This window comes from Excalfactoria chinensis, chromosome 18 (assembly GCF_039878825.1).
Source record: "Excalfactoria chinensis isolate bCotChi1 chromosome 18, bCotChi1.hap2, whole genome shotgun sequence".
In the NCBI taxonomy this organism is placed as follows: Eukaryota; Metazoa; Chordata; class Aves; order Galliformes; family Phasianidae; genus Excalfactoria; species Excalfactoria chinensis.
In genome coordinates, this window is record NC_092842.1 from 5,635,436 (window position 1) to 5,651,826 (window position 16,391).

General features: G+C 51.5%; 1 protein-coding gene across 4 annotated transcripts in view; it reads right to left on the reverse strand.

Annotated features, from left to right (window-relative positions):
* The window catches only part of FAM163B (family with sequence similarity 163 member B), a 14,802-nt gene extending 4,094 nt beyond the window's left edge, over positions 1–10,708 (reverse strand). Inside the window, exons 1-2 of one of the 4 annotated variants that reach the window (XM_072352844.1) lie at positions 10,282–10,708; positions 4,825–4,900 (exon numbers count right to left, since the gene is read on the reverse strand). The gene's annotated coding sequence lies outside the window, so the exon portion shown is untranslated. Of the gene's footprint in view, positions 1–201; positions 326–4,824; positions 4,901–5,023; positions 5,506–10,281 lie in introns of those variants that run through there. The other 3 variants (XM_072352843.1, XM_072352842.1, XM_072352845.1) reach the window with 3 other exon arrangements.
* Between the last annotated feature and the right edge of the window lie 5,683 nt (positions 10,709–16,391).

Genomic DNA, 16,391 nt, shown 5'->3' on the forward strand with positions numbered 1-16,391 from the left:
CACTCTGTTTTTCCTTTTGCAACATACTTGTCTGGTTAAAACCATGTACCTGGAAGCATTAAACTCTCCAGCGTGCAAAGGAGGGAGTGGGGGGAAAAAAAACCCATAAGCAGAACAATTCCTGTCTAGACCTCCTTTTTACATTTGTTCCTAATTTCACGCTCCGCAGGCTCCCAGGTTCATATATTCAGTAATAAATACTTTGGTAAAAGGAAGTGCTTTGCAGCTCTGCTGTGGTCTCAGGGAAGGTATGCAAGAACCCCGCTATGAGGAACGCAGGCAGCAGTAGACACATCCACAGCAGTTTGGCTCCTCCCTTGACCCTGGGGAACATGAAGAGCCCTAAAGCTTGAGAGGATACCTGAGCCCCTCAACAAGCCTAAGCTACCTCCCTGCACAGCTGCTCCAGGATGAGTCTGGTGCAGACATAACCCTGCACCATTTGCCTGGTTTTGCCAGGACATCCATGGCTGGATGGTTCCAGCCTGCCACAGATGTATAGCTCAGTGCAAGAGTAAATGGGGTTTGGTGTCCCTTGCAGTTTGGAGGAGGCAAAAGCAGAGCAATCAGTGGCTCCAACCTCAGACTGGTGGCTTCTGCCCTTGTTCCAGATGTTGGAGTGCTGCAGGCACTCTGCTGCTACCTGCAGGCTGACAGCTGGGGACTGCTAGGGGGAGCACAGAGAGGTTTCTTTAGAAGACCCTCAAGTTCTGGTTAAATCAGATCGTGGGATTTATGGCTGGAAAAACCTTTTAATCAGGACTCCCCATGAGCAGAGCCTACACTCATTGCACCCTATCCCATTATTTCCCATCCCAACAGTCACCCCAAAGCCTTGTGTACTACTTGGAAGAGCCATGAGGGCAAGTCTCCAAAACTGAACCTCAGATGGGAGCACTGGTCTCACCAAAGCTCTGCCCACATAAAGACACTGCACCTCACCCACACAGGTAACCCCATGGCCTGTTTTACTGCAGCACGCTCCCAGCATCCCCTGCCAACTGCTCCTCTGCAGCACACTCAACCCACAGAGCAGCCATTCTCCAGCTCTTCCATGCATGTCCAGCCCTAATGCCAATGCTTCTGATTTCACCCCATTTTGAAAGAAAAGGAAAGAGGTCAACAAGGGGAAAAAGGGGGAACAAAGGGAGCACCCCGCTGTGCCCTGGTGCCAAGGCTCTGCCTGAGGGTGAACCCAAGAGAGGAAGCAGCAAACAGCTACTATCAGTTCAAATATGTTTGGTGGTCAATGCAGCCTTATTCCTACATTTCCCCCCGGCTCCTGTAATCCTACCCAGTCAATGAATGAGAGCTGGGCTGCTCAGAGCAGCAGGCAGAGTGCCAGCACAAGGCTTCGCACACAGGAAGCCAGTGGACCAGGCAGCTGTCAGCAACACAGGCAGAGAATGTGGCTCCCCAGTTGCAAAGCACCCGGATCACGGGGCTGCACCACTCCTGCATGATCAGGATAAAGCAGGCATAAAGACTGCATCTATCATGGCCCACAGCATGCTCCTCATTGCCCCAGGATTGCTCCTCTCTGCTCTGCCCCTTTTCAGTATTATTGCTCGCAGAGCAGTGCCAACACTGGGGCAATGGGGACAGTCAAACATCACACTCCTTCTGCCTGCTCTCATTATCATCCTGCACCATTTTATAGCCTGAAGCACTTTGTTAAACATTACGTAGCGGCCCCAAAACTGACAGAGAAGCCACTGTGTTCCTGAAGAGCAGAAGACTTTTCCATATGCTGTGGGTATGCATCCCTGCAGGTGATGCATCAGAGCAGAACCCAGCACAACATCACACACATTACAGCTACTCTGAGTTTCAGGTTTTCCTACACCAGATAACTGATAAAAGTTTGCAACAACCAGGCTATCGTGGGACAGTTTACAATCCCCCACCCACCCTAATAAGTGTTATTAGGATTTAAAACAGAGATCAGCTCAGAGAGCCTTCTTAATGCTCACTTCAGAATGCCTGCAAAGTGAATCAATCCAGGGGCTGCCAGCCCCAGCACAGAGCAAGCACAGAGCAAGCACACAGCAATAATGAAGCAATAATGTTGTTTAATACAACCAAATCACATCTAATGTAAAATATTTGCACAGCTCATCAAAGCAGCACTGAGGCTTAGCGAGCACAACTCCAGGCGTGGATGTAAGCAACTACAGCTGCTAAGAGGAGAGCAGCCATGCTGCTGGGGAGGGACGGGAGGAACACCACCTGGTGCCATTGCAGTGCCCTGGGATCTTATCAAGGTGTTGCTTTGCTCCAAATTAAAGGGAACAGGGGAGGAAACTGGCAGCTGCTCCAGCACACCTGGAACAAACAGGGTAACCCACAGCAGAAAGCTTTGCCCTCCTCAATCCCATCTGTCCCTGCCCAAACAACCCCACTCTGCATAAGCACCAGGAATTATTTCCATACATCCGCTGTCATCCAGAACACTCCTAAGCTGTCTGAACTCCTTCAGAAAGGGAGGAAAGAAAGAATAGGCAAGACAGGCTGTCTTTCCACCCTGCATCATTTAATCTCCTCTTGAACTGTAGCTTAGTCCGCCTGAGATATTAGCATCAGAGCGCAGGTTTTGGTATTAGCAGCTTGAGATAAGCAGTAGTCAGTGCTAAGGGGGAAAATAAGAGAGAGGGTGGGGAGAGCCTCCAGCAAGGAGCTGCTCCTGGCCATCCATCCCAATCTGTACTTCTTTCTGTTCCAGTGTGGACTGCTCCATCTCCATCATAACCCAGCACAGAGCAGCTGAAAGGTTACAAAGACCCAATGGGCAGAAAACTGAGCGGCAAAGTTGGAAAAAGGGGGAATTTGTCCTTCTGCAAGTGCTGCCCTGAGAGCACGATGCTGCTGGCAGAGGACAGCACCTGGCTGGGAGCAGGAGCTGTCTTCAGCAGTTCTCACCAAGTGAGTGATGCTGACGCAGAGGACAAGGGCAAAAAGCTCTGAGGAATTGTGACACTGCAGCCAGGATGGCCCAGGCAGCGGGAAGGCTGGCACACAGCAGCACATTGCCAGCTCACAGTGATTCCTTGAGCTGTGGTGAGCTCGGTGCTCCTCCATGTCATGGTGCCAGGGGGGAACAAAGAGTCCCACCTCACCCAGGACCCTACAGGTGTCGAGGCTCCTCCATCAGGGATAGGGAAAGGAAGGAAGGACACAGGCAGGGTACAATTCCACAAAGCAGCAAATCCGCTCAGCTTTGCATTTCCACAAGGTGAGAGCACAGCTCAGAAGGACAGGAAGGTCTTCTGCAAGGGATATGTGGATGGCTCAATTGAGCCTCATTTACCCAGGACCGATGGGCCTATGGGTTGGGGACAGCACAAAGTGCTATTTCTATGGAGCTCATTTAATGATGCAGATTGGGAGCTCCAGGGAGCATCCCCTATCCAGCTGCAGGAATGAGCTTTCACCCCATTTAGTGGATTACCCCACGTAGGGTCTCTGCTGGGTGTCATAGACAAGGGAACTGATCTTGCTGCCTCAGGGAGATGAGCAGCAGCCATGGATGTGCCCACAGGGCTGCTTGAATGGCAGCACCTGGGATCTCCACAAAGATACACACACCTTTTTGCCTTAAAAACAACAACAAAACCCCAAAAAAAAAAAAGGTAGAGAGTTTCCATAGCTACAGCTTCACACAAAGGCTCAGGCTGAACCCATGCAAGGGAAAGCAAGAAGAGTGTTTTTCCCACTCCAGCCCAGCAAGTTCGCATGGTGCATGGATCAACAGGGAAGCAAAGAAGGCAACACGCTTCCTCGTGGCTCGTGATCAGGAGTTTCCTCATGGGCAGTAAAATCTCCTTATGTTCTCATTTCTAATAAGGATTTATCTTTACTGCATCAGGGGGAATTAATACGGACTGTCGTCTGAGAGGGTAATTTCCAGACTGTTGGCATCTTTGCTGAAGCGTTGTCAGTAAATTTCCCATTTATTTCCCTCTTCTTACTTCTGCTACAGCTTTTTTTGCTGAGGGATCAGAGGGAGAAAACCCACCACAACAAAACAACCCTAATCAAAAAAGCAGAAGAGATAAAGTAATTCGTAGAGCTCAGCTGAAAGCCGTCAGTGGGCAAAGAAAGGAGCAGGGAAAACCTTCACACAAAGTGCTCTACTTAAAAGCACGTGGGCTTAGCAGAGCTGCTGAGATCAAATGTTTGAAATATCGACTGTTCCCAGGGATGGCATCTTTCAGAAATCAAAAGACATGCGATGTATCTTTTTGCCTGGCATCAGCACTGAGACGATGCAAGCACTGCCTTTGAAATGACTCCTTGATCCGGAGAGGCCCTGAAGAGCAATGCAGTGATGCTCCCCATGCACACCCAGAGCCAAAGCAGCACTGCTGCCACCAAGCTAAGCTGGGGATGGCTGTTCCCAGGCCCAAGGAAGGGGATGGGTGTCCACCAGTGAAGCATCCAAGCCTCTGTAAATCTCTGCCCTTGAGCAAAACAGAAGCTCTGGGTTCAGCATTTCAGCATATAAATGTTTACCCATTTCTGAGCCTCAAAGCTCCAACACTCCGCAGCTAACAGCGCTGCCACAACCCAGCAGTATTTATGGGGTTTATTTGCTTTCAGTCAAGTGATGATGGCACTACCACAGGTCATCCAGAGAGGTGGCAGTGCCTCATCCCTGCAGACACCGAAGGTCAGGAGATGTGAGCAGCTGGTGGAGCTGTGGGTGTCCCTGATCATGGCAGGGAGCGGGACCAGACAGCCCTGAAGGGTCCTTTCCATCTCAAATGATTCTATGACCTCAGATGATAGTTCAGCTGCCCTCTATCTACTCACAAAGGTACGTACCCAGAGAGCAAGTGAGATCAGTGCTTGGTTTCTCAGAATCTGGTATCAAAGCCTTGCATTTTCTGTAAGTGCAGTCCTGTAACATGATGGAAAGCACAGCAATAACAGCAGGGTAGCAAAGACTGTGGCTGCAGCAAATGAGGACAAACCCAAACACTAAGGACACAGACACAAAAACAAATGAAGAAAAGCTGCTTACCTTTGGAAGGCCTCAGGTATGCAGGGATCTCCAATGAGATACCTTCACCACCACTCCCAACCCTTAAATGAGGTCTAGGAAGGGGTGGATCCTGGCTCCAGCCCTTCTGGTCACTCAGTGCATTGAATACACCTGAGCTCCCCTGGGTTGGTCCTGCCTTCCCACCAGGTGCTCAATCACTGCTTCAAGCCCTGACTTAGCATTTCTGCTATACTAACCTATCCTGTTTTATTTCGGCATAGAACAAAAACAAAAGTCTGATGCCAGAAACTCAAGGGAAAAGAAATGCCACCGAGAAAATCCCACTTTTCTATGGGCTGAATCCCACGAGCCACTGTAAGAATCGGGAATAACTCTTGGGCTGTCAGCAATGCTAAACTGTGCAAATCAGTCCTCCAGGGACAAACAGCAAAATCACAACCCAACCACGAAGTCTGCCTAATGGCAAGCCCCAATCAATGCTCATAATCCTCCTGCTCCCACCTCCACTCCCACACAGGCAGCATGGCTATTTTCCCCCAGATCCCACTGCTAATCTTCCCAGAGCCGAGCTACCCAGCAGGCAGTGCCAATCAGGAGGAGAGAGATCCTTCTCCTTCCACATGAGAGCTTTCCAAATGGCATTCCTGCCAATCCCTGCTTGCAGGCACCACGCAGCCCTCGAGGCCGTGCATCTCCTGAGCCTCTCCAGCACCCAGGGCATCCAAATCCCTGCTCAAAGCTGAGTCTCCAGCAGCATCAATACAGAAGTTGTTTTCCCCTGAGGGAGCCTGGTTTGCGTTTCCACTAAAGGCACCATGTCTTGCAATATAGCACGCATATACTTTGTTAACTAACGGGCAGCGATACGCGCTCTATTGTACCGTGAGTGATTTCTACAACTGAAGGTGCAGCAGAATCAAATCGCAGCAACTATTTATATCAAAGCAGAGTCTCTACTGACTGTCGATCAACCTAAACGCTGAAGGGCTGGCCGGGTTTTCCCTAAGACAGCCCAGCCTTCTCCGTATAACCCTTAATATCCCCAGCGCTGGAGGAGCAGTGTCGCTGCCGCTAGAGGGATGCGAACAGAGCTCGGGCATCCGAACCTTGGGCAGCATCTGCTGGGGGTGAGGGGTGATGGAAAAGCAGGGATAACCACTATAGGGTCATTGTGGGACTGCAGGCGGCCCGGGGTGGAGAATTCCCTGTACACAGCAGCTTGCAGTCTGGCCGGAAAGTCAGACAACAGAAACAGTAAAATGAGAGTTAGTGGTTTGCCAGAGTTTGGGCAGGAAAACCCACAACAGAGCTTGAAATGAATCCAAATCTACTCCGAGAGCAAAAGGGATGCAGATGCGAAGTGCAGGGCAAAGCCAATGCAGCATGGGCTCAAAGGGGGATGCACACTCGGTGCTCAGAGCAGCTCAGCACATCAGCTCAGTGCATGCACTATTTCCTAGGGAAAAGCAACCTGAGTTGGGACAAGACCTGGGGCACAGTGATGGCAGAACCCATCACAGGCTGCAGGGATCTCCTGTGCATCCTCTGGCATTTCATCTCACCGCAGGTGTTTGCTTTCATTAAAGCTTTAACCTCAGTCTGAACCTCTTGGTGGGTAAAGGAGCAGAGTGGTGCTGTCTGATGCCAGCTCTGCAGGTGCAAGGAGGAACGGGCAATGCTACCTGATCACTTCGGTCCATTACGGTCCAGCTGAGACCCTCATGCTGCTGAAGAACACGGATCTGCTCTGCCCAGGGAAATATAAAATAACAAAAGACTTTTCCCCTCACCTTTCTCCCATCCAGCATAGAGTGAGGAAATCTCAGCCATGCGGCTCACCCACTGCTTGCAGTTCACACAGTAATGAGCTTATGGGCTTCTGCAGCTCAGGCCCTGTGATGAGCTTGTGCTCAGGGTAGAGCCACGGTGTGGCCTTAAGCCATTTCTAAAGCTGGTGGTGCAGAGGCTGCATCCCAGCTGATGGGGATATTATCACTTTCATCCCCTGCGGAGTGCCCCCAGGGCAAGGTAAGGAGCCAACAGCCAGGCACATATTGCCGAGCCTTGATCCAACAGCACTGAAGTAAACAGACACAAATCCATGTATTTTCTGTTTGGATCACATCCCGAGGACAGGCTAAGACTTTCTTTTGGGTTTCTGCTAACTTTCTTCTGAAAGGTCCCTTAGAAAAAGGCAATTATCACAGTGCCATTAAGGCTTTCCCCTTCGCATGGTCGGATAACTCGCCCGGAGTCTCTCAAAATAACCTTTAAACAATAGATCCTGTCTTGTTTACTAAGTGTTTCCAAAAGTCAACAGTAATTCATCCAGATGCCACCCGTGTCTACTGTGGGCCCGACTATTTCTGGAAACTCACCACGGGCAGATGGCAAGGATAATGTCACAGAGAGAATGTGACAAGTCTCCATCTCTGTGATAAAAGCACTGTGCTGTGCCCCAGGGTGCTGGGACATAGCCCGACTCCTTCCCTGAGCAGTGCTGGGCAGGTACTGTCAGCTCACACTCTGCGGATGGGGACAGTGTGTGTGTTCCTGCCCAGCACAGCTTGGTGAGCTCATAGACTGCTTGGATTGGTGTTTGTCACTGTGGATGGATTCGGTGCTGGGGGTAGGGAATGTGAAGGGAAGCACTGGGGACAGCTGGCAGGGGCTTGGGGAGCAAGACTTGACTGAGCCCGTGTGAAGATGAGTACCAGCTCTGCCTCATTGCAGGTGTGATCCCTGTCTGAAGGGAGAGGGAGACCAAAGCTGAACACCTGACTCACCTCAGGTCTGCACTGTGCAGCACCAGCACATGGCCGGGATGGAGTGACATCAGCTGTGCTGGCACTGCTAAGCCCTGAAGTCCTCCTCTAACAGAAGAGGAGCTGGGAGCCGGGAAGGGGGGGGGGAATCAAGCAGCTCATCCCCAGCAGTAGCTTTGTCACCACTCCTCAGCAGTGGCCTTCCCACGGATGGATGACTTCTCCAACAAGCATCATCAGCTGAAAACACATCGCCTGTCTTCTGCAGAGCCAGCCCTTGTGAATCCGGCCTGATTCAGCCCCATTCCCTGTCCCCACACCATGTCTGACACAGGCACATTGTGACCCGCACCATCCATGGTAGCCAGGTCCTCCCCTGGTGCTCTGAGCTGCCCTACATGGGTCACGACCCTTGTTAAGCTGTCTGAAGATGATTCAAAATGCTGTCATGACTTTTCATCTTCCTTCAACCTTTGCAGCTGACCTCTGCTCGGGGCTGATCCTGCAGGCATCACAGGGCTTGGAGGATGCTGATGTCTCTTGTTTTAGATTGGTCCCAACTGTGATCCCAATGGGGCTGGAAGGTCTGGGCAGGGTCAGAGTCCATCACCCTACATATTTTTAGTCCCTCTGCCAAGCTGCTATGTAGGAACGTGATTTATTTTCTTTCACAAAAGGTGAACAAATCCTGCCAACTGCAATAAATCAGATCACGAGGAGAGGAGACAGGCAACGACGTGGGGAAAAGTATAAATTAGAATGGAATGAGTGGCAAGCTCAAGCCAACACCTGCCCCCCCCCCCCTCTCCTCCACCCCTCTCCTGCTCTTTCTCAGCCTTGTCACATCAGGAGCGCTGCCAGCTACAAACACCTCTTGTCTGGCCATGCCCCCAGCTATGGGGTGATAAATCAGCATCAGTCACTTAGGGGGCGATTTTGCTGAAGTTCTTTATCTCTTGGGAGCGCCAGCACTGTTTCCTAAGACTCCTTGTCACTGCTCTGCACAGAAACACTGACATGCAGAGGAAGGAGGTTACAGCTTTAATTACAGCTGCATGATCTTTAAGGTGTTTGAAATCTCTTTTCACTGACTGACAGCCACAGCGCATCTCACCGCTAATTCCAGATGAGAAGAGAAACAGCCATAAAAGGCTGCCAGCAGCATCCTGTTACTCACACGCCACCACAACGGGGCCAGCAACTAAAGGCAGCTGTGGGGACAAGTCGTGCTGTGAGTTTATGCACAATTTACATAAACTCACTTCCCTTAACCGCATTATAATGTAGCTGCTTACTCAGTGAGGACATCAGATGCGATGACTGAAACCCCAGTCATACCGGTATGGATGCTCCAGTGAGGTCACCCAGGAGCATTGTCTGCACTCTAAGCATTGGGATGTCAGCCAGGTTTCCTAAACTGACAGCCATCCATCATGGAAGAGCACGATTTTACCACTGAGGCTTTATGCTGATTTCATTGCTCATTTTTTTAGGCTGGAAGACAATCTGTTGAACCTCAGAGTGCAGTCTTCTCTTACCTTTAATTTATTCTGTCAGAAAACTGTCTACCTTAATGAGTACGAACACACCCCCACTGCCTTCCAAGTTTGGTGATCTGTTATGTCAAATATAAATAATCCTGTCTGAAACCGCTCAATAGGGGGAAATGAAAAGCCATCTTCCCTCGGGGGATTTCTCTCCCCCACAACCCCCCCCATCCTGCAGAACAAACACCGTCCATGTGCTTCCACAAGCTCAGCCCCAGCCAGCTGCTGTATTAACCAGATAGTGCTCAAAAGCAGCAGATCATCCTGCTGTCACCTTCCTTGCATTCAACCCTGGATCTCTCTCCATCCCTGCTGCTCTGGGGCTGTTCTGCTCTCTGACCCAGACAGGATGGGGGGGTTCCTATGTCCTTTGGAGGCAGGACAGCAGGTAGGAAGGACCCTGGTGCTGGCTGCGTGGCTGTGGGAAAGTGCCCTGAGAGAGGCCAGCTTTGTCCCCAGAACACACATGCCACATGAGCAAGCTGTCACCGGAGTGGACAAGGACACGACCTGAGCATCCAGGTGGAAGAAAACATCCCACCCCAGCCCCAAGAGATGCTGTCACATCCTCCTTTGTAGATACAGCTTTAGAACTAAAGATGCTGTAGGAACCAGCAGCACCAAGATTGGAGCATCCTGGTGTTTATCATCCTGGGCTAAAGCAGAAGCTGGACCGGTCTCCCTGACACAGGCTATCAGGGAGCAGATGCTGTGCAATTCTCCATGTCCATCTCCCCCCTCCAAACCCCTCACAGCCCCAGTCTGCAGATGGAGCTTGTCCTCTGCTCTCCCTTTGCAGGCATTCCCCCAGGACTACCCCAGCGCTCCAGGATGCACCAGGAGGGGGTGGGGGAGAGAGAAATAAGCAAGAAAAAAGCACCGCTGAGGGTCCCCCCCGGTGCAAAGAATGAGGCTGGGAGAACGAGTGCAGCGCCGGTGCTCTTCCCTTTTCCTCCCCTCTTACCTTCAAGCGGGGGAATGGTGCCGGATCGCTCAGGTGAGGACCGCGTCGACTCCTGAAGTCTCCGGCTCGGAGCGCATCAATGCGGGAATGAGGGGGGGGGAAAAAAAAGAGTAGAAATAAATAAATAAATGAAAATAAATAATAAATTAAATTAATAATAAGAATAACAGTGATTCTCGGGGAAGGGGGGGGAGGGGAGGAATAAATAAAGTGAAAGATAAACAAGAGCTCAGGCCGACGTCAGCTCAGGGAGCCGAGCGGACGAGCCGGCAGCGGGCATCTCTCGGCACATGGCCGGTGCCGGCAGCAGCCGCGGCGGTGCGGGGGAGCCGCTCCCTCCCCGCCCCGCGCCCCGGCGCCAACGGGGCCGCCAATGAGGGCGGTGCGGAGCAGCGCGGCCCCCCCTCCCCCCCTCCGCTTCCCCGCTTCTCCCCCCCCCCCCAACCCTTTTCCTAAAGCCCCGCACCGCGTGAAAGCGGTGCCCCCTCCCTCCACAGTACGCCGCCACCGGGTCCTCCTCTTCATCTTCACCGCGCTGCGGGCCTGGCCGGGGTGTCCGCGCTGCGGGGGGACGGGGGTTGGATACATAGGGATGGAAGCCCACGGCTCATAGAGACCGAAATCCCCCCACCCCCCCCGGGTGCAGAGCCCGGGTGTCCCCGCACAGAGCACGGTGGTCCTGCACGGAGCCTTCATCCCCGCTACTGGCACAGGGAAAGCATCCTAACCCCTCTAGACCCCACAAAGGGAAAAACACCAGGATCTCCCCCCGCCCCCCACTTAGCCCCACAAGCATCCCCGTGGCTTTTCACACATTACACGGCTTTGTCCCATGCACCATTCACCAGGAGTTACGGTGAGGTTCACGGCAAGAGCCGCTCCCCCCCGTTTTCCTTATCAGTACCACCCCAGCGACTCGGGCAGCCCCATCCGCAGCCCCATCCGGCGGTGCAGCTCTGAGCACAATGCGTCCTGCTCGAGCACAGGTCATCAAAGAGTGGGAGGGAAAAGGTTCTTGTGTCCCAGAGCCGAAAACAAAAGCATTTGGTAACAGAGAAAAGCTGGGGCTTGGAGCCACTTCTCAGCCAGGTGGGCACCCCCCGGAGCCATTGGCACTGCCATCCCTAACACCAAACTTGGTGTTTCTCTTTGTCCCTCTGCTACTTGTCCTGTCCTCCTGGAGCAGTTGGTCTCTGGTCCTTTCAGAGCACATCTGCTCTTTTTAAGATGCTATCTCTTGTAGCACTCTTTTAATCTATAGAGATGGAAACAGTTGTGTTTAATTAATTGCTCCCTAAATAAACTAATTACCGCCAGTAATTTCAGTGCACTTTGCACGCAGTTCAAACGCCTGAGCAGGGATCTGAGCACAAGTCTGACAGCGAGAAATGAAAGCAAGGGGACAACAAACAGTTCAGCTTTGGAAAGTCCACTTCAGACCATCAGTGTTCAACTATCACAGACTGCATTGGTTAGCACTGAGCAGTCCATATCGTGGTTCTTTTTCAGCTCTGCTTCAAGGTTGCTTGGGCTTGGCGCAGAACATATTGGAAAGCTATGCCAAGAAGACACAGTTTTAGCTTTTTATTACTTTTATGGGTCAAACGTCATTGCCTGGCAATATATCACTGCATCTTTGTTCGGAAATGTGAAAGATAGAGGCTCGTTTTCGGGCCATTCATTTCAGTTTCAGTACCCCTATCCCTGCATGGAAATAAACAGCCTCCTTTCTTCCCAAGCTGCTTTTATAACGAATATGTCAAAGCAATTCTTCACAGATCTGAACCCAGGACAGCAGCAAGGAAAAACAATGTTACAGCAAGGACTTAGCGAATACTTGAGCTGCCTTCAGCAAGTATAGATCTTATTTTGTGGAACTCCAACACCAGATCCATTTACTCTAAAAGCAACCCTGCAAAGATCAGCTATCGAACCTGTGAAGGAGAGAAAGGTTTTTATGACATATTTCCGTAGCCTGTTGTGAGCACAGCCTTCTTGTGCCAGGGACTGAACAAGAACAGGGTGCAAAGAGCTGTAATCCGGCAGACTTTGCAACAGACATTATTGCAGAAGGGAAGTGCTAATGAGGAGCTGCAGCATGGGAGCCAGTCGCAAGCCTCGAGAGCTGGCCACAGGCCAGTGACAACTTCCATTGGCTCTCCTTGCCGTTTGGAAGGGGTCCCGTGCCTGCCAAGGCTGTGGGATAAACAGAGCAGCAACAGCCAGGAGCCAGACCATTTGTAGGCTTTAAGTAAGGTGCACACGTTATAAGCAGCTGCTTCCCCGCAATGCCTCCACTGGTGTATGCACAGCATAGGTGCACTCCTGCATCCACATGTTCTTGTTTCCTCATACCTGCCTCAGGGCGTGGGATCAAACTGCCCAGGAATATCTCATGATCTGCATCATTCAGCATCTGAATCAGGCTTTTCCCCCCCTCCTCCTTCCCCAAGGCACCGCTCACAATGTGCTGCCATCAGGGAGCAGGCTCAAGCTTGGTTATTGTGACACGAGTGATATCTTCCTTCCAAATGTGGCTCTATTTGACCCTTGGATTATGTGGCCACCAACCAGAACCAAAGCTGGATAAAGCTGAAGCCATGTAGGGTGAGCCTGTAATGGAGCCATATTGAATTATTCACATATATAATATTTATCCACTATATCTGCCCTTTATTATACCTTCTGCTAACTGTTGCAGATATTAACGGCTACAGGAAAAGCTGTGAGGAGGGCTGGCAGCAGGGAGCAGAGCCATGCAGAAGTGCTTTGGGGCTGCAGGGAAGGGAGATGGAAGGCCACGAGGTGACCATGGGAAGGTGCCACGGATGGAGAATGGAAGTGCATCTAATCCTGCCTGGACCATCTTTTGCAGGGACACGTGAATCTGTGTTACAATGCGTGGAGATGGGTATTGCAAAGCCACTTTTATTTATGGTGCTTTTATTGGCAGGGGAGTGGGAGTGCAATACAATTTTAGCCACTGTGATGTCTCTATCTCCCTTACATTCCACCTCCATTTCTAGAGCTGTTTTTGCTCTGAATTACACAATTTCTTCAACAGCACAAAGGGACTTGCTGTACCTGGCACGGCTCAGCCTTGCTGGGTGAGGACATCTCCAGCAGCTGAGTGTATGTCTCCAGCATCACCAGTCCCATTCCCCTCCCACTGCAGGCAGCAGAATCCCATCCCATAAGGCAGCAATAGGGGAGGGCTGCGTGGCACTCAGCTCGGGCAAGCTTGAGCATGGCAAAAGGCACAAATCACATCATGGTCTGCAGAGAGCACAGCCCAGAGGGAGCCTCTAAGAGCTACGGAGCCTGAGACCACCACGATGTCAGCTCGGTTCTGCTCCAGTTCTCAGATCCAGCCCAAATCTCTCCCACCTCCCACTGACACCATCCACCGCATCACACAACCCTGTATAAACAAACCCAGCGAATGCTTTTGTCTCTTCCTGTCCTTCTCAGATATTTTGGGTATTTGTGGCAATCTCTCCTGTTTATATAACAAAGCCACAGCCCAGTGTTTGTGGCACCATATCCATGGTAACCCTAATATAGCATGCACAGGCAAGTAGGATTTCATTAGGTGGCTCGGCTGTGGCAGTGTTTGGGAGAAGCAATGGGGATGGAATATCTCTGTGATGCCCACCCACATCCCAGTGAGAAAGGCTGCTCTCTTTTTGCCAGCTGTGGCCTGTCCCTGCTCCCACATCACCCCATCACCACGTCATGGTGTTTGCTGCGACCCAACCTCCTCACCTTTCATGCTTCAAAGAGCTGCAGGTGTTCACTCAAGCTGCTCAGGATCCTCCAACAGGAGCCATGAAGCTCAGGTTCATTTCTGTCTCCAATGTGGGGAGATTCCTCCAGTGGTGCAAGGGAGAGAACATTTGGACCTGAGGAAAAGGAAAAAGGGAAACACCTTAGGAGAAGGCAGGAAGCTGGGAAGAGCACAGGCTCTGCAAAGGTGATGCTCTCGTTTGCAGCCCTCATGCTTTAAGACACAGACATGCACCAGGAGGAGGGAATGCCTCTTCCCACCCACTGCTGCTGGGTCACAGACTCCTCTGAGCATCCTGCCTCGGCCAGCACCCACGTTAGCTGTTGAGTTAAATAATGACTGTCTCTGGCAATGACATGATAAAAACCCAAGGGCAAGAGGTAGGTCTGTCCAGAGAGGAGAATCAAGCAGAAGTCCCTGGGACCCTCCTCAGCCCCGTGAGCATCTCTTGTACGTGCCAGACCTCTCTGCCACCCCATCAGGGCCAGCCTGAGTCAGAGGCTGCTTAAACTCATCAGCACCCAGGAAATCTGATCAGGGCAGTGGCACAGGGCAGGATCTGGCCATGGACAAAGCCCCAGGGCATGGGATGCTGTGTGCGTGCTGCAGCCCAGCACAGAGGGAGCAGACAGCAGCCTTCCCTCTGTGCCCTCCCTCACCCTAATCGAATTTACATCCGTGTTAGCAAGGCAATGGATTATAGCTTGGAGGGGTGCTGCCTGCTTCAATCCCTAATTCAGTGCATCAGTTGTGCTTAAGCCTGCTTACCTGTAAGCAAAGCTGCTGCTGGGTTCAGACAGCACCTAGCATGGCTGTGCTGGTGTCTGGGGGACTGTCCATTAAAAAGAACCCTTCTCCAGGGGCTCAAGGCACTGTGCAGGTATCCTCTGTGCATTACTGCACTCTTAGCTCTTCTTGCTGGGGTGGATGGAGCAGAGCAGAAGAGCTCTGCAGAGGATACAGGATGCTGCCATGCTAGTGTCAGTGCAACGGTGCTGTGTCAGCTCCAGCAAGAGGTCAGCACTAGAGGAAAGCTGCTCTCTCTGTGCTCTGCTTTCAGGACAGGGGCTGAACATGCAGCTCCCCAGTGCCCTTCTCAACCCCTGACCTATGGGAGCTGCTCTGAGATTGCCCCAAGCAGACCAGATGCTGGAGTCAGCAAACTGGCATTGCTACCTCTAGGTTAAGTCTTAAAATATCCCCCAGAGCAAGACACAGAAAGCTGGAACCTTGCTCCTTGCCTGGATTTACGGGCAGCAACCTGTGAGAAACTAAAGAAGGGAGAGATACATACATATTTTTTCTTCTCTTTAAGTAAATTCTCACTGCTTATCTCCAAAGTTCAGCTGTTCTCAAGCTGACCTACCTGCTTAATGCTGTTCCACTGCAAATTCCTTCTGTACAGGAAGGCTCAGGCACTCCACTTGCACGTGCCAGCAGCGTGGAGTTTCATCTCTAATAGAACTTGTTAGCTAAGGACCCCATCTCACCCCCTGATGAGGATCATTTTTCTTCCTTCTGTGCTGACAGCTCAGCTTCTTTCCCCTTAGAATTAGGAAACAAAGCCAAGAGAGGAGATGAAGCCAATGAGGCTGTGCTTGGAGGTTAGAAATGGGGCAAGGCACCAATCTGTTCTCGCAACCAGACATCCACCCAAGGAGCCAGGGCTGGCACAAGAGGAGCATCCATCTGATGCTTTCTGCTGAGGAACCCAGAGCACAGCACGTCCAGGACTGAGCCCAGGAGTCTTGAGCATGGTGGGAATGCTGCTTCCAACTGCAGTGTGCAGCTGAGCTGAGCTGGGTTGAGCTGTGCCACTGGGGGGATGCAACCCCTTGGCTGCTCCCCTTCTGCTGTGTCACAGCTGTGTAAAACATCACCAAGGATGGGCAAACATTGATGATCCATTAAAACATCCGGGGACTGAGCTGATTTGTTTCCCCTCAGAGCTGGGAAGTGCAGAGCTGCCCTGGTGACTTTGCTGTAAGGAGCATGAGCAAAACCTGAGCTGTGAGGGGATGGAGGAGACCCTGTGCAGCACTGAGAGCATCGCTGGTGGTAGGAGCCAGCATCAATAGAATAGGGCCACAAGCTCTGAGTCCAGTTAAGGCAGTGTGTAGGTGGATCTGAGAGCTTGAGGTGGTTAATGTAGAAAAATTAATAACCTAAGGAGAGGCGAGAAATGGGACACTAGAAGCGTCTTTAAGCAAAGAAGCAACAAACACAGGGGCTCCAAAGTAGCAGGTAGGGCTAAGCTGGTGTGGAAGCAGAGTCTGTTCCTGCAGGGAGCAGCCTGCAAGTGAGCAGCACTTCTTAGCCACTA